Below are 23,794 nucleotides of genomic sequence, written 5' to 3' on the forward strand. Positions count from 1 at the left end.
ATTTTAATTTGAAATTTGTTTTTGAATTGAAATGGAAAAATAAATACAAAAAGATATGTTAAAGTGCAAAAAAAGGAATTTCGGTTAATCGACACAAATTAATCGGTTTATTTGTTATTTGAAAATCGGCAATTCTAAATTATTCGAACAGTTAACCGTCCAAAATTAATCGGTTAACCGATTAACGGTTAATCGATTGAATACCCTAATACATATATATCCATATTTTTCCTTAGTAATACAAGCTATAAATTTAACTTCGTTTCAGTACCGCAATTCTGTAACTTTTTATACTTTCCTACCGATGTCGTTAAGTAACGAAAACTATCGGTTGCTTTAACGAATTTAATATTCACTATTTGAAGTTAACGATATCTCTCGGTAATAAATTTTAACGACGAATATAGTTAAAAATATTAATGTCAATATTTTTAAAATTAAAAAATCATAAAAATATTTACTATTTTTTCGTGTTTGCAGATTAATTCGTAGTCGTGTGAATAAATAATCGCATTTATATATAAAAATCAAGCATCAGCTCACCCAAATATGTTCACGAAACCTACTGAAAACAAAAGAACAAGAGTTTTTTTTCTAAAAATAAAAGTAACCCAGTGTAATACATATGTCTATGCCACCACAAGTGATCATTAATTCAGAATTTAGATATGTGTTGTTATAAGGACAGTCGACAAATTCAGATGAATTTCCTTCTTAGAATACTGTCTTAAAAACGATTTTATAACTTTTATATAAGTTTATAATCGTATCACATCGCCAAAAATTTAAATTGAATATAGGGATAAACATTATACACTCCAGAAATGTGTTAATTATGGATATTATGCTCCAAATAAAAGTTGCTCTTAAAATTCGAATATTATTTTCTAAAATCATAATATTAATAGGCAAGTCGATTTCTTTAGACCCCTTTTACGCTCTCATTATACATTCAATTAGGGTAAAAAATATACCATTTTAAAGGGATTTCTGAAGATGTTACTAATACATATGCAAAAACGTGTACATGTGAACCTTAAGCTAAAATATAAACAAAACAATGCGTGTTTATCCAATTTGTTGTTGTAAATAAATAAGAGAAACAATTAAACAGTATTGATTTCGCTCTGTTTTAAGTGAGAGTTGTTATAGAAAACAAAGAAGACTTTAGTAATTCAAAGTCACTTAAAAACCTATATTTTGAAGGTGGTTTTTTTTTTGTTTTCTAACTCCCATATGCATAAACAGTTTTTAAATTTATCAAAGGTTTATAAACAAAATTTCCATTCAAAATTTGTTTTATAAACCTTTGACAAATTTAAAAACTGTTTATGCATATGGGGGTAAATATGTAATTCCCAGTAAGCACCAAAGCCCCAAAAATTCAAGCACTTGAAAATTTTGTTGGAATTTGACTTGAATGCAAATGTAATTATGTTTTAGACTTTAAAAATATTTGAAAAATTAAATATATTTCAAACAAAAAACATATGGCTTGAATTTATGTTTCCTTTTTACTGGATAATGCTATTGAAATAAAGTGTAATACAACTGTAATTCAATTGCTTGACTATAATTCAAGGCTTGAATTACACTTGCTTTCAACTTAAATTCCAGTAAAAATGCTTATTGGGATTGTACATAAGTAAATATTTATTTTAAAAATGTGCAGAACTATAATTGTGATGGTTTTCAAACTTCATACGAATCAATTTCTTATCACGGCATGAAGTTTAATAAAAAATGGGACGGGTCGGAACAAATGGTGAGTCACCTCCCATACAAATTAAATAGTTATTTCTAAATATTTTGTGAATTATAATTGCAAGATTCTTTAAACTTAGTCTAAATGGCTCATTTATAATTTTGCATAGTTTCGCAGAAATTGTTCGGGATTGGAATAGTGGGCGTGGCCCTATACAAAGTAAATAATTAATTTTGAATATCTGTAGAACTATAATTGTAAAAGTGTTTAAACTTTTTACGAATTAATTTGTTATTACTGTGCGGAGTTTAGCTGAATATAGACGGAATTAGATTAGAGGGCGTAGCACCTCCCATACAGAGTAAATATTGATTTCGAATATCTGGGGAATCAAAATGGGAGGGGTCGGAAAAGGAGGTGAGTCCCAAGCCAGGAAAGGATTTGACATTGGCATCAACCTACAGACCGATTAGCTTATTGTCTTGTTTGTCTAAACAATTTGAGAAAATAAGCCAAGGATAAATTTTAACATTCTTAAATGGTCAAAACATTATACCAGAGCATCAATTTGGATTCCGGAACAATTGAGCAAGTTAACCGCCTAAATGGAGAGATACGAAAATCTTTTGAACTAAAAAAGTACTGTTCGTCAGTATTTCTAGATGTTGCTCAGCCTTTTGACAAGGTTTGGCATAAAGGTCTAATACACAAGAAAAAATGCCTACTGCATTCCAGCATACACAAAATACTAGAGTCTTACCTATCGGATCGCATGTTTAGGTTAGGATAAATTGCGTCGATTATGTGACAAGCAAATATGCGACCAATGATCAGGGAAGTGTTCTATGGCCCGAGTCCGAAGAATTAACCATTTCCACCTTCGCAGATAAAACTGCAATTATAAGTTCTCATATAGACTTAAATGTACCATCTAGGAATCTAGATAATTATCTCAGACGTAAGTAATTGAAATCAGAAGTAAGCACATAACGATTTCACTTAGGAGAAAAAGTTCTCCACCAGCGATATAACACATTGAGAACATTCCATAGATAGACGCCTCACTCGGCAATGCGGCTCCAATGAAAATAAAAGCTTCTAATTTACACTAGCTAATCAATCGAAATTAAACTAAAAATTCATCCTGTAAGACGGTCTTAAAACCAATTTAGATCTCAGACAGATGGCACTATTCACAATTCTTAGAACCATGACTGGAGCTCCGTGGTACATAATAAATGAGAACATTCACAGAGTCTAAGATATGTCTTTGGTTATGGATAAATTTAGAAAAACTCGCGAAGCTTGTTTATCAAAATTACATCACCATCTGAAACCGCTCGCAAGGCTACTTGCAGTAACTCAAAACAGATCAAGGTTACGTAGAGCTGACTCATTTAATTTGAGATTAATTTGTTTAGTTATAAGATTTTATTACTTGTTGTAAGGCCTGGATATTAAAGACGAAAACAATATTATACTAAGCGTATAATAAAAAAACCGTTTGCCTGGACCCCACTAACTTCGACTTAATCATTTACTTGCATGCATCATCACATCATCAAGTATGATGCTTTACTGCCGAGTTTGTCTTCGTGAAGTACCCTACAAGTAGAGGAATTATATAGACTTCTTATGAGCGAACATAATTCTGTAGAAATGCTTTTATATACAGTTCAGTATATCTACTACCTTTCTCAAATCAACAACTGTTCTGTGTTTGAGGTTACTAGCTCACCCGCACTGGTTTTAGTGGCCTTACAGAAAGGAAAGATTTTCTAGTTCTTTTTCGCGTTATACAATAGAGGTACCTAGTACGAGTTTTACTTGCTGCAGCTAGAAATTGCTATGAAAGTCGAAGGCTCTGATTGACATGCTTGTCAAGCTTACTGTGTGGTCTTATATACTCAGACTTCTGCCTATACATTTTCACACTGTTTGGAAAGCTGATTGCTGATTTTCTATCTTCGGTCAGCTTCCATTTTTGTTCTTTTATTCTGCCTCTGTCCCAAAAGTGTGTCAGATACATATAGCATAGAGCCACAATAAGTGAGCCGACAAGTGTTTGTGCCAATTTTAAAAAGTTGGTCTGATAACTCTTTCTTTTGTTCCTCTTTTTAAATATTTCTAGTGACGATCAACTGTCTTCTAATTGCAATGTGAATCATGTAGTCTGGGGATACCCATTTGAATTCGTATATGATCTTGTATTGGAATAATGTGCCTCCAATAATCATATTGTATTTCGCACACAGCTCATTAAAGAGTTCTCCATTAATGTTAATGGAAACCTCATTATGTCTCTCCCTCATATTCTCAAGGTTGTCAGGCAACATAAGCGTAAAAGTCTTCCAACGGATTAACAATGTCTCGAAGATGGACAGACGATATTGCTCTGCTCAGCTTTTTTTATTTCCCTATTTTCTATATATCAAGAAAGTTTTGCACGCCAGAGGTTGTCAACACAAGAAAGTAGTAGTTCACATAATTGAATTGTCGTCATATCCAAAGAAGACTAAATTTAGCAAATCTTATGTTCACTATATTTTAAAGTATAAAACCCTTGAATCCAACAGAAGGTTTTGTATTCAGGACATGAGTTTATATAAATCCTAAACCCAACCTACATTAGAGTAAGAACTTATTTGAAAAAGGCCTCAAACTCCTAAACAATTTAACAAACATTTCAGCATTCTTCTGGAAAGTGTCATAACGTTCATGGAAAATATGACGTTTCGTATTATCCTTAGATAATATAATAAGCCATCATTGAAATTATATTCACAAATTCGAGCATTTGTTTGATATTAAATAATAAAAACATAATGCTATTTTACTGTCTAAAACTATCTACAATGATTTTTGTTTATTTTCTTAGAAATTCATTACAAATCCTAGATTCAAAATGAAATAATAATTTTATGAAGGAAATTTATTATTAACCCTCTCAAAAAAAAAAAAAAAAAACAATAAACACTTGCATATGTAGTATTTTTGTATACATATGTATAAATAAATATTATTCTAAACACTTTTGTTGCTAAACAAATAAATTTTCAGAAATAAAGAAACATTAATTTTTGCAGCAAATAATGAAATGTGTCTAAATAAACAGAAACTAAAATAAAATCTGAACATTAAGTTTACCAAATACGTATCTTTGTGTTTTATATTTAGTAGATTTTAGTCTTTAATTTATTTAACTAGAAACTAGAAATTTTCGAAATACATTTGTTTTTGTACATATAGTTAGGAGTTATTGTTTGAATATCAACAAATTTTGTGTATTGTCGTTTGAATAGCTCGTCTAAATATTGTGAAACATATTTTTAAATTTGCTTTATTTATTTGTTATTTATTGGCTACAGTTCAATAAGAATTATGCAAAATGATAACAATTCAAGGACGTTGAGAAATATTAAACAACAAGATTTTATATTCTCTACTACTCAAGCTTTTTAAAACATTTTAGTTTTAAATTTAAACATTTTAATCGATATTCTACTGTGACCAGCTTAAACGTTTGTACACTAAGGTTGTCCCCGTTTTTATGGAGATTGCTTGTGGCTATCACAGAAGAGAATATCAGCAAAAGGACAATATAGTTCATAGCAATATATATTAACAACGAATAACTCTGAAAACTTTTTTAGTATCACCCTAATATACACATGAAAAGTATTTTCTTCTGCAAAATAAAAACAAAAAAACAGAACATCACAGAATGCATCTTAAATATATATGTACCTCATGCATATATGCTGATTGCATTCATACAATGTTGCGAGAAATGCAAATACTGCTTAAATGCCTGAAAAATATGCATTGAAAGCAATTTCTGTTTAAAAAATACTTTTGGTTAAAGTTTTTTTAAGTTCAACAAAATTGCAAGAATTTAAATTTCAAAACTAAGGAAATCATGGAATTCTTTTAATTTCTCCACCCACCATCTAAACCGACACATGTGAGAAGACGCTGTGTACTACAACAAAGAATTTATATTTCTAATTAGTCACATCCGTATTTAGATATGAATTGAAGTAAAGTGAAGTGTGTAACTCGAGAAAGTATTATTGCGGAAGTTCCACAGGGACCAGGGGCATGTAAAACGAGCTTTTTTCAGTGTCTAGTCTATGTCTAGTCTATGTCTAGTCTATGTCTAGTCTATGTCTAGTCTATGTCTAGTCTATGTCTAGTCTATGTCTAGTCTATGTCTAGTCTATGTCTAGTCTATGTCTAGTCTATGTCTAGTCTATGTCTAGTCTATGTCTAGTCTATGTCTAGTCTATGTCTAGTCTATGTCTAGTCTATGTCTAGTCTATGTCTAGTCTATGTCTAGTCTATGTCTAGTCTATGTCTAGTCTATGTCTAGTCTATGTCTAGTCTATGTCTAGTCTATGTCTAGTCTATGTCTAGTCTATGTCTAGTCTATGTCTAGTCTATGTCTAGTCTATGTCTAGTCTATGTCTAGTCTATGTCTAGTCTATGTCTAGTCTATGTCTAGTCTATGTCTAGTCTATGTCTAGTCTATGTCTAGTCTATGTCTAGTCTATGTCTAGTCTATGTCTAGTCTATGTCTAGTCTATGTCTAGTCTATGTCTAGTCTATGTCTAGTCTATGTCTAGTCTATGTCTAGTCTATGTCTAGTCTATGTCTAGTCTATGTCTAGTCTATGTCTAGTCTATGTCTAGTCTATGTCTAGTCTATGTCTAGTCTATGTCTAGTCTATGTCTATGTCTAGTCTATGTCTAGTCTATGTCTAGTCTATGTCTAGTCTATGTCTAGTCTATGTCTAGTCTATGTCTAGTCTATGTCTAGTCTATGTCTAGTCTATGTCTAGTCTATGTCTAGTCTATGTCTAGTCTATGTCTAGTCTATGTCTAGTCTATGTCTAGTCTATGTCTAGTCTATGTCTAGTCTATGTCTAGTCTATGTCTAGTCTATGTCTAGTCTATGTCTAGTCTATGTCTAGTCTATGTCTAGTCTATGTCTAGTCTATGTCTAGTCTATGTCTAGTCTATGTCTAGTCTATGTCTAGTCTATGTCTAGTCTATGTCTAGTCTATGTCTAGTCTATGTCTAGTCTATGTCTAGTCTATGTCTAGTCTATGTCTAGTCTATGTCTAGTCTATGTCTAGTCTATGTCTAGTCTATGTCTAGTCTATGTCTAGTCTATGTCTAGTCTATGTCTAGTCTATGTCTAGTCTATGTCTAGTCTATGTCTAGTCTATGTCTAGTCTATGTCTAGTCTATGTCTAGTCTATGTCTAGTCTATGTCTAGTCTATGTCTAGTCTATGTCTAGTCTATGTCTAGTCTATGTCTAGTCTATGTCTAGTCTATGTCTAGTCTATGTCTAGTCTATGTCTAGTCTATGTCTAGTCTATGTCTAGTCTATGTCTAGTCTATGTCTAGTCTATGTCTAGTCTATGTCTAGTCTATGTCTAGTCTATGTCTAGTCTATGTCTAGTCTATGTCTAGTCTATGTCTAGTCTATGTCTAGTCTATGTCTAGTCTATGTCTAGTCTATGTCTAGTCTATGTCTAGTCTATGTCTAGTCTATGTCTAGTCTATGTCTAGTCTATGTCTAGTCTATGTCTAGTCTATGTCTAGTCTATGTCTAGTCTATGTCTAGTCTATGTCTAGTCTATGTCTAGTCTATGTCTAGTCTATGTCTAGTCTATGTCTAGTCTATGTCTAGTCTATGTCTAGTCTATGTCTAGTCTATGTCTAGTCTATGTCTAGTCTATGTCTAGTCTATGTCTAGTCTATGTCTAGTCTATGTCTAGTCTATGTCTAGTCTATGTCTAGTCTATGTCTAGTCTATGTCTAGTCTATGTCTAGTCTATGTCTAGTCTATGTCTAGTCTATGTCTAGTCTATGTCTAGTCTATGTCTAGTCTATGTCTAGTCTATGTCTAGTCTATGTCTAGTCTATGTCTAGTCTATGTCTAGTCTATGTCTAGTCTATGTCTAGTCTATGTCTAGTCTATGTCTAGTCTATGTCTAGTCTATGTCTAGTCTATGTCTAGTCTATGTCTAGTCTATGTCTAGTCTATGTCTAGTCTATGTCTAGTCTATGTCTAGTCTATGTCTAGTCTATGTCTAGTCTATGTCTAGTCTATGTCTAGTCTATGTCTAGTCTATGTCTAGTCTATGTCTAGTCTATGTCTAGTCTATGTCTAGTCTATGTCTAGTCTATGTCTAGTCTATGTCTAGTCTATGTCTAGTCTATGTCTAGTCTATGTCTAGTCTATGTCTAGTCTATGTCTAGTCTATGTCTAGTCTATGTCTAGTCTATGTCTAGTCTATGTCTAGTCTATGTCTAGTCTATGTCTAGTCTATGTCTAGTCTATGTCTAGTCTATGTCTAGTCTATGTCTAGTCTATGTCTAGTCTATGTCTAGTCTATGTCTAGTCTATGTCTAGTCTATGTCTAGTCTATGTCTAGTCTATGTCTAGTCTATGTCTAGTCTATGTCTAGTCTATGTCTAGTCTATGTCTAGTCTATGTCTAGTCTATGTCTAGTCTATGTCTAGTCTATGTCTAGTCTATGTCTAGTCTATGTCTAGTCTATGTCTAGTCTATGTCTAGTCTATGTCTAGTCTATGTCTAGTCTATGTCTAGTCTATGTCTAGTCTATGTCTAGTCTATGTCTATGTCTCTAGTTTATAAGATATTTTTAATTAGTTTCACTAACTTAATAAAATCATGCACTGGAAACCTTGGTTGATATTAAAATATGTTGATAAAAAATAAAATTTGTCTATCTCAATTCATCTACAAACAAAAGCCAGAATAATAAATAAAATTTTGTTAGCTTAGTATCTGCGCTTGTGTATGATAAATAGTCCGATTAGTTAATATTTATGTCTATCTTCTTTTTGTATGTGTGTATATTTTCTACTTGTATTATTTAGTCAACCCTTTTCTAAATTCCAAAATCCCTTCTTTATTCATTTAACTAACAAAAAATTTAACAACTAAACTCGAAATCATATTTAAAATTCAAAGCATGCAATAAGACGTCTTTTGCTGCTGCAAATAGAAGTGAAAGAAAAATACTAAAACACTATGAGTATTCATGGCATTTTGTATATGCAAAAATAAAATCTTAACTGTAAATAAAAATAAACCATGACATGATACAGAACTAAGAACTAGAGAAAAGGAAAACAAAATGTTGAAACAAAATAATGTTTAAAACAGCGACATCAGCAACAATAAATGCAATGGCAACAATGATACTTTTATACGTTTTTTGAAATCTAACACTCTCTACTGACACATCCTTACACTGCCAGAAACGCGTGCACCACTAAATTGCCGTTAGATGGCTGGCATAAGAGCTGTTTCGTTGGCAATTCAAACTGCCATTTGCCAGGATTTTGTGTAGATTTCATGTACATACTTTCTACGTTTTTAACAAGAAAGAAAAACAAAACAGCAACAATAATTTGTATATTCTTGAAATAGTAACAACAGCTGCTAGAGAAAGTGTAGTAAAAATACACTAAAAAATTTGGAGGAGAATTAATTTAATTTTGTACTTTTAAGAAGCTACATACATATGTTCTTATATAATTGTTTTTTGGAAATTATATCAACTTTAAAATAGATAATATAAATATACATACATATTATAAAATGTACCAAGATAAAGAGTAAGCTGCCAATAGATCTAACATATTTCAAAATTATGAAATATTCATAAGCAACAATGTACCAAAAATAATGACAAAATATAAATCAAATAAAAAACTGCATAAAACTAGAAAATTTGATGTAACACTATACTGACGGAATGTTGTTAAAATTTTTAATTTTACTTTGTTGTTTTATGTTGTTTGACATAACAGTTGTTAACTCAAAATCACGTGCAGAATTCTACTTTAGTATTTCAAAATTGAAATAAAATTTCACGAAATGACATGATATGAAGGCTTCGCAAACAAACAACTTGCTGACTTGAGCTGACGGTGATGTTTATAATGATGTAAAATAATTTTCCATTTATTTGACAGCACCATTCGCCATCACAACTTGAACTTTGCCATAATGTTGATTGATAGTTTTTCGCTTGAATAGCGAAAGAATATAAATATGGAATTGGAAGCCTCAGTAAATATTCGTTAATTATTTACATCTAATAATAATAACATCGTAAGGATCACGACTGTTGCTGTTCATAAGATCAGAAATTTGCTGCTATAGGAAATCTTGAGTCAATTGACGATTGATTTCTATGGGAAATCTTGAGTCAATTGACGATTGATTTCTATAGGAAATCTCTAGTCAATTGACGATTGATTTCTATAGGAAATCTTGAGTCAATTGACGATTGATTTCTATAGGAAATCTTGAGTCAATTGACGATTGATTTCTATAGGAAATCTTGAGTCAATTGACGATTGATTTCTATAGGAAATCTTGAGTCAATTGACGATTGATTTCTATAGGAAATCTTGAGTCAATTGACGATTGATTTCTATAGGAAATCTTGAGTCAATTGACGATTGATTTCTATAGGAAATCTTGAGTCAATTGACGATTGATTTCTATAGGAAATCTTGAGTCAATTGACGATTGATTTCTATAGGAAATCTTGAGTCAATTGACGATTGATTTCTATAGGAAATCTTGAGTCAATTGACGATTGATTTCTATAGGAAATCTTGAGTCAATTGACGATTGATTTCTATAGGAAATCTTGAGTCAATTGACGATTGATTTCTATAGGAAATCTTGAGTCAATTGACGATTGATTTCTATAGGAAATCTTGAGTCAATTGACGATTGATTTCTATAGGAAATCTTGAGTCAATTGACGATTGATTTCTATAGGAAATCTTGAGTCAATTGACGATTGATTTCTATAGGAAATCTTGAGTCAATTGACGATTGATTTCTATAGGAAATCTTGAGTCAATTGACGATTGATTTCTATAGGAAATCTTGAGTCAATTGACGATTGATTTCTATAGGAAATCTTGAGTCAATTGACGATTGATTTCTATAGGAAATCTTGAGTCAATTGACGATTGATTTCTATAGGAAATCTTGAGTCAATTGACGATTGATTTCTATAGGAAATCTTGAGTCAATTGACGATTGATTTCTATAGGAAATCTTGAGTCAATTGACGATTGATTTCTATAGGAAATCTTGAGTCAATTGACGATTGATTTCTATAGGAAATCTTGAGTCAATTGACGATTGATTTCTATAGGAAATCTTGAGTCAATTGACGATTGATTTCTATAGGAAATCTTGAGTCAATTGACGATTGATTTCTATAGGAAATCTTGAGTCAATTGACGATTGATTTCTATAGGAAATCTTGAGTCAATTGACGATTGATTTCTATAGGAAATCTTGAGTCAATTGACGATTGATTTCTATAGGAAATCTTGAGTCAATTGACGATTGATTTCTATAGGAAATCTTGAGTCAATTGACGATTGATTTCTATAGGAAATCTTGAGTCAATTGACGATTGATTTCTATAGGAAATCTTGAGTCAATTGACGATTGATTTCTATAGGAAATCTTGAGTCAATTGACGATTGATTTCTATAGGAAATCTTGAGTCAATTGACGATTGATTTCTATAGGAAATCTTGAGTCAATTGACGATTGATTTCTATAGGAAATCTTGAGTCAATTGACGATTGATTTCTATAGGAAATCTTGAGTCAATTGACGATTGATTTCTATAGGAAATCTTGAGTCAATTGACGATTGATTTCTATAGGAAATCTTGAGTCAATTGACGATTGATTTCTATAGGAAATCTTGAGTCAATTGACGATTGATTTCTATAGGAAATCTTGAGTCAATTGACGATTGATTTCTATAGGAAATCTTGAGTCAATTGACGATTGATTTCTATAGGAAATCTTGAGTCAATTGACGATTGATTTCTATAGGAAATCTTGAGTCAATTGACGATTGATTTCTATAGGAAATCTTGAGTCAATTGACGATTGATTTCTATAGGAAATCTTGAGTCAATTGACGATTGATTTCTATAGGAAATCTTGAGTCAATTGACGATTGATTTCTATAGGAAATCTTGAGTCAATTGACGATTGATTTCTATAGGAAATCTTGAGTCAATTGACGATTGATTTCTATAGGAAATCTTGAGTCAATTGACGATTGATTTCTATAGGAAATCTTGAGTCAATTGACGATTGATTTCTATAGGAAATCTTGAGTCAATTGACGATTGATTTCTATAGGAAATCTTGAGTCAATTGACGATTGATTTCTATAGGAAATCTTGAGTCAATTGACGATTGATTTCTATAGGAAATCTTGAGTCAATTGACGATTGATTTCTATAGGAAATCTTGAGTCAATTGACGATTGATTTCTATAGGAAATCTTGAGTCAATTGACGATTGATTTCTATAGGAAATCTTGAGTCAATTGACGATTGATTTCTATAGGAAATCTTGAGTCAATTGACGATTGATTTCTATAGGAAATCTTGAGTCAATTGACGATTGATTTCTATAGGAAATCTTGAGTCAATTGACGATTGATTTCTATAGGAAATCTTGAGTCAATTGACGATTGATTTCTATAGGAAATCTTGAGTCAATTGACGATTGATTTCTATAGGAAATCTTGAGTCAATTGACGATTGATTTCTATAGGAAATCTTGAGTCAATTGACGATTGATTTCTATAGGAAATCTTGAGTCAATTGACGATTGATTTCTATAGGAAATCTTGAGTCAATTGACGATTGATTTCTATAGGAAATCTTGAGTCAATTGACGATTGATTTCTATAGGAAATCTTGAGTCAATTGACGATTGATTTCTATAGGAAATCTTGAGTCAATTGACGATTGATTTCTATAGGAAATCTTGAGTCAATTGACGATTGATTTCTATAGGAAATCTTGAGTCAATTGACGATTGATTTCTATAGGAAATCTTGAGTCAATTGACGATTGATTTCTATAGGAAATCTTGAGTCAATTGACGATTGATTTCTATAGGAAATCTTGAGTCAATTGACGATTGATTTCTATAGGAAATCTTGAGTCAATTGACGATTGATTTCTATAGGAAATCTTGAGTCAATTGACGATTGATTTCTATAGGAAATCTTGAGTCAATTGACGATTGATTTCTATAGGAAATCTTGAGTCAATTGACGATTGATTTCTATAGGAAATCTTGAGTCAATTGACGATTGATTTCTATAGGAAATCTTGAGTCAATTGACGATTGATTTCTATAGGAAATCTTGAGTCAATTGACGATTGATTTCTATAGGAAATCTTGAGTCAATTGACGATTGATTTCTATAGGAAATCTTGAGTCAATTGACGATTGATTTCTATAGGAAATCTTGAGTCAATTGACGATTGATTTCTATAGGAAATCTTGAGTCAATTGACGATTGATTTCTATAGGAAATCTTGAGTCAATTGACGATTGATTTCTATAGGAAATCTTGAGTCAATTGACGATTGATTTCTATAGGAAATCTTGAGTCAATTGACGATTGATTTCTATAGGAAATCTTGAGTCAATTGACGATTGATTTCTATAGGAAATCTTGAGTCAATTGACGATTGATTTCTATAGGAAATCTTGAGTCAATTGACGATTGATTTCTATAGGAAATCTTGAGTCAATTGACGATTGATTTCTATAGGAAATCTTGAGTCAATTGACGATTGATTTCTATAGGAAATCTTGAGTCAATTGACGATTGATTTCTATAGGAAATCTTGAGTCAATTGACGATTGATTTCTATAGGAAATCTTGAGTCAATTGACGATTGATTTCTATAGGAAATCTTGAGTCAATTGACGATTGATTTCTATAGGAAATCTTGAGTCAATTGACGATTGATTTCTATAGGAAATCTTGAGTCAATTGACGATTGATTTCTATAGGAAATCTTGAGTCAATTGACGATTGATTTCTATAGGAAATCTTGAGTCAATTGACGATTGATTTCTATAGGAAATCTTGAGTCAATTGACGATTGATTTCTATAGGAAATCTTGAGTCAATTGACGATTGATTTCTATAGGAAATCTTGAGTCAATTGACGATTGATTTCTATAGGAAATCTTGAGTCAATTGACGATTGATTTCTATAGGAAATCTTGAGTCAATTGACGATTGATTTCTATAGGAAATCTTGAGTCAATTGACGATTGATTTCTATAGGAAATCTTGAGTCAATTGACGATTGATTTCTATAGGAAATCTTGAGTCAATTGACGATTGATTTCTATAGGAAATCTTGAGTCAATTGACGATTGATTTCTATAGGAAATCTTGAGTCAATTGACGATTGATTTCTATAGGAAATCTTGAGTCAATTGACGATTGATTTCTATAGGAAATCTTGAGTCAATTGACGATTGATTTCTATAGGAAATCTTGAGTCAATTGACGATTGATTTCTATAGGAAATCTTGAGTCAATTGACGATTGATTTCTATAGGAAATCTTGAGTCAATTGACGATTGATTTCTATAGGAAATCTTGAGTCAATTGACGATTGATTTCTATAGGAAATCTTGAGTCAATTGACGATTTATTTCTATAGGAAATCTTGAGTCAATTGACGATTGATTTCTATAGGAAATCTTGAGTCAATTGACGATTTATTTCTATAGGAAATCTTGAGTCAATTGACGATTGATTTCTATAGGAAATCTTGAGTCAATTGACGATTGATTTCTATAGGAAATCTTGAGTCAATTGACGATTGATTTCTATAGGAAATCTTGAGTCAATTGACGATTGATTTCTATAGGAAATCTTGAGTTAATTGACGATTGATTTCTATAGGAAATCTTGAGTCAATTGACGATTGATTTCTATAGGAAATCTTGAGTCAATTGACGATTGATTTCTATAGGAAATCTTGAGTCAATTGACGATTGATTTCTATAGGAAATCTTGAGTCAATTGACGATTGATTTCTATAGGAAATCTTGAGTCAATTGACGATTGATTTCTATAGGAAATCTTGAGTCAATTGACGATTGATTTCTATAGGAAATCTTGAGTCAATTGACGATTGATTTCTATAGGAAATCTTGAGTCAATTGACGATTGATTTCTATAGGAAATCTTGAGTCAATTGACGATTGATTTCTATAGGAAATCTTGAGTCAATTGACGATTGATTTCTATAGGAAATCTTGAGTCAATTGCAGATTGATTTCTATAGGAAATCTTGAGTCAATTGCAGATTGATTTCTATAGGAAATCTTGAGTCAATTGCAGATTGATTTCTATAGGAAATCTTGAGTCAATTGTAGATTGATTTCTATAGGAAATCTTGAGTCAATTGACGATTGATTTCTATGGGAAGTCTTGAGTGTAACGACAATAGGAATCTTGAGTATATCTAGATTGATTTTCGATTTCTGTGGGAAATATCTTCAATTTCTATGAAATAGGGCTCAATGAAGCAAGGCTCTATTCATTGTTAATAAGATTAATTTTCAATTGTCAGTTACAAAATTGTCTTTCCTTTTTTGTAAACTTTTGTGCTGATATCCTTCATTATTCACAAATCTATTTCCCATGACACATAAAAACAATATACATATCTAGGTATTTATTTGTTTGTATACCAAATTGTTATGTTAAACTTATGATGCCAAAGATGATAAAGTTCATTCAATGAGAGTACATTTTTCTGCTTAAGTTTACAAGAATTTTTATTGTGGATTATTTTCTACTGTTTTGTTGACATGAGTGCAATGGAATTCACTGCTATATGTCAATGTGAATATGTACTTAAATACTTGTATGACCAGCACTTAAGGTTACTGCTTTTCTTATAACAGAATATTATAAAGTTTTATGGGCAACTATGAAGACCTCTTAAAAAATTTAATTATTTCAAATTTGAAGAAAGTTTTTGTAAAAAAAATTATTAAAATTATAGTTAGTTATTGCAATACTTTGGTGAATGCTGACTGGTTACTGAACACAAGGTTCTCACTTTTGTAAAGTTTGTATACTAGTTGTGGCGACTAGTTTGGAGTTAGTAACAGGAATACTAGAATTATTTATTGCTATTGACACATTTAGATGTAGGATATCGTATGGTGGAGCATGTAAGCAGTTCTAGGACACTATCCCAAACTAGTGCTTTTACCTATCATTTAATTATTTTAACACATGCATGTACCAAGCAGGCTCTAGATTGACCCTTTTGGATAACAATGAGACTATGCTGGAGAAAGTAGTCAACGCATTGGATACACATACTGCTTAAACAGATTCAGATAACTGACTAGGTACTTAACTGGTTACTTGATTAGCTACGTAACTCATTGCTTTAACATGTACGGATACTAATTTACTTCAAATAGTGAGTTAAAAAGACATATCAAAGACAGTCCAATAACCGAATGCTTGTAAACCAAACTTCCTTTGGTGGGTAAAATAACTACTTTTTAGAGTTCAGTACAAAATAAACGTTTAAAGTGATTACATTATAGGTTACTTAGAGACACTTAAGATACAATTGTCTCCAGGCTAGATAACCTGGGATGTATAAAGCAACCAATTACCTTCTCTCTGCACTACAAAGAGTGCATACGTGACAAATGAACCAAAATATATAAATGGTAATCAGCCAAGTGGTCAGTCATTAGTGACAATTACTGTATATAAGGGATACATTGAGTACTTGCTTAACAACTGGCATTGTACTATACAAGTGTGTATACCAGTGTGTGTGGCTGTATCTGTGTGTCTGTATCTGTGTGTTTGAGTGAGAGAATTCCAATGAAAAACCAACAACCATATTTAACATTCCATTTCATGCACACAAAAAGTAATCCATTGTTAAGATGATTTGCGGTTATTGGTGTTGTGATTGAAATACGCAGATAATGTTGAATTTCGTACGGATTTGTAAAACCACATGCTACAGTAACTGTAATGTACAAATGTATATTTACATATATTAATGTAATTTTTACAAAATTGTCCAAAAGATTATATTGTTTAACATTTCGAAGGATTTTGCACGTGTAAAGTGTTTTTGAATAATCAGATGACAGTTTTTCAATTGACTTCAATGCAAACTACTTCAAATTACACTTGAGGTAGTTTAAAAACTGTTTAAATTCCGAAGGCATATACCGATCAGTCTGTCATGGTTTATACTAGAAACACTGGTTAATGTTCACATCAAAAATATCATCTCCGCTGACAAATTCTGCAATGCACAACATGCATACATAAAGGGGAGGTCGAAAGAGACGTCCTTGCATGATGTTGTCGGGACTATCGAGGAGACACTTGATAAAAAGGAGTATGTTATGTTATCATTTTTGGATGTAGAAGGTGCATTTAACAATGTCGAATATTGAGGATATATTCCTCAATATTCGACGCTCTACGTGTATAATGAATGAAATGTGGAATAAGCTAAAATGCAGGCCCCTAAACTCTAGTTTGGGTGCCATTCAGGAATTTTAAAGAGCCACCAAATACCTGGATGTAATTGTGGACTCTAAGTAATGAGAGGCGAATACGAAAGGCTATTTTTATTTATTTGAGAGAGGACTGAGCTACGAACTCTGTTTTTATGGATAATTCTATTTCAGTTTTTACTGTTGACTCAAAGACAGAGACTGATTCGAAATTTTCTGCGATAAACTAACTTGAGAGTGACATTACATCAGGCTGCCAAATTATAACGACTTTCAGGCTCTTAATTCAAACGTTATAAGGTCGAAATTCATTAAATCTTTGTCTTTATTCCGTCGCGTCGCACAGTGCTTTGTCTCCATATAACGAATGGACAAAAGTAGAAGGAGCTTTCGTAGAGATATGAAATTTGGTACACTAATACACTTTTGCATTGCTAAATAAAATACAAATTTTCAGCAAAATCGGATGAAGGACTTGCCTACCTGTCATATATCCTGAATACTAAAAATTACATTTTATCTAAAATATTGATTAAAATGTCTCACACATTTTCAGTTTTCTCTAGAATTAAGGTGTTTCATTGTATGGTAAATTTAATCTTAAAGATAAGGACTTCTTTTACTTCCATATAAGCTTAATTTATATATAACTCGTTCGACGATTTTATACAAATCATAATACTATTTTTTGAATATTCTTGAGACAATTCACTTAATTTATACAATTTTCTATTGGAAAATAAATGGTAATAATTATAAAAGTTATTTATTGGAAATATATTTTTTTTTTAAATAATTACATTAAATTAAATAATGTACAATAATGTCTCAAATTTGCTAATTCAAAAAACGGTAAATTAAAAATTCATATTCAGTGATTTTTATTTCTTAATTTATAATTAAGGATTGTTTTTAATTTTATTACTGACATTTATAATAGCACTGTTTACTAAATTTAGTTATAACCTATTAAAAAAGTTTACTTTTTCAAATAGTTTTGTTTTTTCTAAATCTACATACATTACCAATTTTTCTCTTACAAATTTATATATTTTTATTATTCTTTTACTTGAAGATACTGAAACCAGCAATCAGTCAAGTCTAAATGTTTTAAAACAACCATATTGATAAAAAAAAATATTTTGTAAGAAGTTCAACGATCTTCAATTCACTAATTTTACTAAAATGTTGTCAAACAACATCATCACTTATTATTTAAAAATCAATATTAATTATAACAAAATTCCAAAATTATAGAATATTTTTTTTAAGTGACAAGAACCATAAATATTACAAACAATACTTAGCAACTCCAATGAACCAATTATTGAAAATAAAAAAACAGGACAAATTTTTAAAGAAAATTTATTCAAAATTTGAAATATATAATTTGTACAATTGATATTATAATTTAAATGATTTAATTTTCAATTTGGGATATAATTAACATTTTATACTAAAATTAACCATAATAAGCATTTTTAGAAATAATTTATTTCAAAGATGCGGCAAAAATTCCGTTAATTTTATTTTTATTTTTAATAAATAAATGTATTAACTATAAAAAGCAATAACAAAAAAATACTTCATTTTACACACTTTGTTTATATTTTCCACCAAAGTGAGATATTTTTTATATGCATTTTTTAAAGCTATGTAAAAACATTCTAGGAGTGAAATTTCACAACAAATGGTTTTTTTTGGTAGTTGAACATATACATAGATATTTAAAATTTTAAACCAAAAAACTTTTTTTTAAAAAACAAAATGTTTATAATATTTTTTGCAAATCTATCTTCAAAAGCACTTTCGCCTTCTCTCAATAATAAATATGGTAATATCAAAATAATTTTTGGATACGTATATTAGTTGTCTTCTTAGATTTCAAATTATATATGTATATCTTATTAAAATTTGGAAGAAACATATATTTTCGACTTTTGTCTATAGAACAGAGTACTGTGCGTCGTGCCCTCCGGTGTTAAGGCTTAGAAACGTTTTTTTTTGGAAATAATGTAGATCAAAATGTCCGTAAATCAGTGGCATTATAATTTTTGACATTTTTTATTTTCAAATACCGAAATTCCTAAAACGGGGAAAATGTGTTCAAAATAATGAGTTTTTTTTAGAAAAGTGACTACTGTGACGTTATTTAGCTTGTGGTCAGTGTTGCCAATTCATGGTGAACAAAAAGGGCTAAATACTTAGAAAAAAAGGCTAAAAAAGGGCTAAAAAGTGGCTAAAAAAGGGCTAACAGTTTTAATTAAAAAAATACAAATAATTGGTTTTTCTCGAAAATTTCAAAATTTAAATCGCAGTAACAAGAATGTATTAAATTTTAGGTGGAGAACATTTTTAACCATTGGAGGTGTAACCAGGTCTGTGCAGACCTTTTGCATATAAAAGTGTGTATAACTTTATTATTTTTAGTGTTAGAGACAAATCCTTTCATTACATCCTGGAGCAACATTCTCCGGACACAATGAGCAAAAAATCGAATAGATTGTGGATCCTGGTTCGGCTTAATCCAGATTTTCAAATATTTTGGTTCAAACGTCATAAACAGGTCTGTGCAGACCTATGAATAATTTTAACGCTAATAAAAATTAAAAAAGAAAACATATGGTAGCTATTTTCTATGCATAATGTAAGGGGTTTCACACATTAATAATGCATGTGCATAATTGTGGTTTCATTGCATATATTGCAAAAAGCCGGTTTGTTTACAGCATTCTCACGTCAGGTATTCGTGCCTTGAATGAATCCCTATACCTCCGAGGATTAAATTTCCATCTGAAAACTATGACTTATTTACCTAAGGCGTAATTATAATATGGAGTTTTGGTTACACCAAGCAGTAAATCCAATTACTGTGAAATTATCAAGAGTATATAGTATAATTGTGGATAGAATGTTATCTCTAACATCTGCGGCCAGGCTAAGCATTGTAGGAGCATGAAATCCAGGCTCTACTTAACATGTGACTATTTGGAATAGCAACAAAATAACTATTTTATGACATTTATTTTTCATTTTATGTTGTTTTATTTCCTTCTAGTAACACTGTATCAATAACGTACAACATCCTAACATCCATAGATGTTCCTTTTACACTGTCACATAGACATATCTTGTATTCAAAATATCTCTCACAAAAGAGCACATACTGTTGTTAATATTTTTCTTTTATTTTTTTCATTTTAAAAAATAAATTAAAAAAAGTAGACTGAAAAATATTTTATTTGAAATCCATACTTGTCCCAAATATCACAATCAAAGTATGAGTTGCTCACACATACAAATTTATTTTATATAAGTTTATACCAAAATTAAATCTGACACTAACAGGAGTATTAGTTTTAATGGGAGGAGGAGAATTATATACATCGATTGATGTTATAGAGATTTACAAAAAAAAGAATACAAAATAAACTCAAAAATAAATAAACTGATATTCTATGTATGTAAAAGGTTTATGTCGCGCTTTTTATTTTTAGAAGAGTTTTTTGTTTATATACCACAACTGAATATCATGTGACCAACTGTATTTACTAAAGGCAAAAAAAACCCACAAAAAATATCAAAAACTAAAATTATAAATGAACTAATAAAATTCAATTCGTCACAAAAACGATAGAATTTTGGTTTCGTCCTTATGGAAAGAGTTTTAGAATCCTAATTTGAATCGTTCGTTTAGAAATTCGTAAGTTTCAAAAAATCATGCTGTTAAAATAGTTTTTCTTTCATTTTTATACCCTTCAGCTTCGTGAGAAGGGTATATATAAGTTTGTCATTCCGTTTGTAATTTCTACATTTTTCATTTCCGACCCTATAAAGTATATATATTCTGGATCCTTATAGATAGCGGAGTCGATTAAGCCATGTCCGTCTGTCTGTCTGTCTGTCTGTCCGTCTGTCTGTCTGTCTGTCTGTTGAAATCAGTTTTCTGAAGACCCCAGATATCTTCGGGATCCAAATCTTCAATAATTCTGTCAGACATGCTTTCGAGAATTTTGCTATTTAAAATCAGCAAAATCGGTCCACAAATGGCTGAGATATGAGGAAAAAACCAAGACAACCTCGATTTTTGACCAATTTTTGACCTATATCTGGATTACTAAGACATTAATATAGACAATATGGATATCTAATGATAGATATTTCAAAGACATTTGCAACGACGTATATAAGACCATATTAAGTTGGACCTACAATGGGTCAAAATCGGGAAAAAAATTTTTAACCCGAATTTTTTTTTTAAAAAAAAAAATTTTTAAAAACCAAAAAAATTTTTTAAAATTTAAAAAAAAAAAATTTTAAATTTAAAAAAAAAAAATTTAAATTTAAAAAAAAAAAATTTAAAATAAATTTTTTTCCAAAAAATGAAAAAAAAAACTAAAAAAAAATTAAATTTTGTTTACCTAAAAATATTTAAAATTTTGAAGTATAATTTGGTGAAGGGTATATAAGATTCGGCACAGCCGAATATAGCACTCTTACTTGTTATCTATAAAATATAGAATCGGACATCTAAAAAACATAAATTTTCATACTTCTCTAAAGAGCGTCAACTCAAAATTTTTTAATTTTCACTTTTTGCAAGAAATCGATGTGCAGTAGTCATATCTACCCACCGTAAAAATCTGCTATCATTTTCTTGTATCCGTACAGTTGTTTCATTGTAATGTATTGAAAAAAAATTGTTTTTTGCTTCTACTGAACATTTTAAAATTTATTTAATTTTACATTTTCATTTTTTTGAACAAATTTTCTAAGCATTAAAAAAATCGATATATTTAACACTAAATTAGAATTAAAAATATAAATTTTATATACACTACAAGTAAGCCTACTTTAAATTTAGGATTTAGTCACAAGTTTTTGGTCACAAATTTGTTAAAATTATTTCATAAAAATCTTAGCCTATTTTATTAAATTTCAGACTGTATCTTTGGACTGCTTATTTACGAGTTCGTAATTTTTAATTTCAAGGGGAAAATCTGCTCAATACAGCAAATTTAGACCTTTACATTAAAATGTATAAAAACTATAAAATAGATGCAATTTGTTTTATAATATAAATTATTAATTCAATTGAACAGTGGCTATTACAAAAATTTATTAATTGAACATCTTTAACCAGAAATACTGTTCACAGCAATTCCCACTTACTGCACATAGTTAACAGGGAAGATCACTTCTAAAATTTTATAGCCACAACTATAAAATTCGTTCATCAAGGCAGAATCATTCGATTGGGAACAAATTCATTTGCCTCTACGAATCTGTTTTCTCTGTGTAAGAAAAATTTGTATTAAATTGAGAAATTTTTAATATAAATAATTTGTATTTACTCTATATTTTATTCTATTGCGGTACCAGTTGCACCTATCAGATATGTATATGTTGGTGCCACGGCAAATATGCATTGAAAGCACCGTTAGTTATCCAGCAAGATACCAACCACAGTTCCACGACAAAATAAATTTTAATTAGTCTCGACTAAACCGGCCACCTACTTTCAAGAACATAACACAATTATTCATTGTGCACGTTTATCTTTATTAATTTCTGAGTTCATACCAGAGAAAACTGATTCGTGATAGCAACGAATTTGTTGCAAATCGTATGATTCGGTTGCACACAATGAATTTTTCGGTTCTATCAACTGAAAGTGAGTTGACAAAGAATAATTTCGGTTAAAGCGACCAAACTTTTGTCACCCCTTTTAAACTGTAAATTTGGGTCACTAAGATAGAAAAATGAGAAGAGAAGATGTGGCAATATAAAATTTCCGAGTTTTACCAGGAATTTTCTTTCCAAAAAATCTCCTGAAAATTTCGAATCAAATGGAAAAAAACAGAAAAATCGCTCCAGCTGTTTTCACGTGATGCGATTACATACATGGACCATTTAATTTTTATGTATACAGATATGGAATTCAATGACTGTTTATACCCTACACCACCATAGTGGGGAGAGTATATTGGGTTATAACAATCTAAATTATACGAATCTGCTCAGAATCACTTTCTGAGTCGATTAAGCGATGTCCGTCCATGTAAACCTTGTAATCAAAGTACAGGTCGCAATTTCAATGATAAATCAACAAACTTTGGTACAAGCTTTCCTTTTGTCCAAGGACGGAGCATATAGAATTTGGTTAGAATCGGTGCATTATTTCTCGTAGCCCCCATACGATTGCCCTATCTGAAAATAATTAAGCTCCAAATCAAATTCAGCACAGATAAGTTTTATATAAGCCTAACTCGCACCACCAAATTTTGTGATGATCGGTCCATAATTAGTCATATCTCCCATATAATGCCCACTTTCGAAAATCTTTTTAAACAGCATAAATCTCTTAAAAATGTTGGTATTCCAATAAAATTTAATACAAATAAGTTGTATATATACAAACGTTATTACAACAAATTTTGTAACGAACGGTCCATAATTGGTCATATCTCCCATATAAGACCCACTTCCGAAAATCATTTTTACGTGTATAGATTTCTTAAAAACGTTGGTATTCAAATAAAATTAAACACAAATAAGCTTCATATATATAGAAGACATGCCACCTAATTTTAAAAGAAAACTGCTCTTATCGGTGTAGGGTATCATATGATCGGGCTTGACCGACTA

Source organism: Calliphora vicina, chromosome 4, assembly GCF_958450345.1.
Source record: "Calliphora vicina chromosome 4, idCalVici1.1, whole genome shotgun sequence".
In the NCBI taxonomy this organism is placed as follows: Eukaryota; Metazoa; Arthropoda; class Insecta; order Diptera; family Calliphoridae; genus Calliphora; species Calliphora vicina.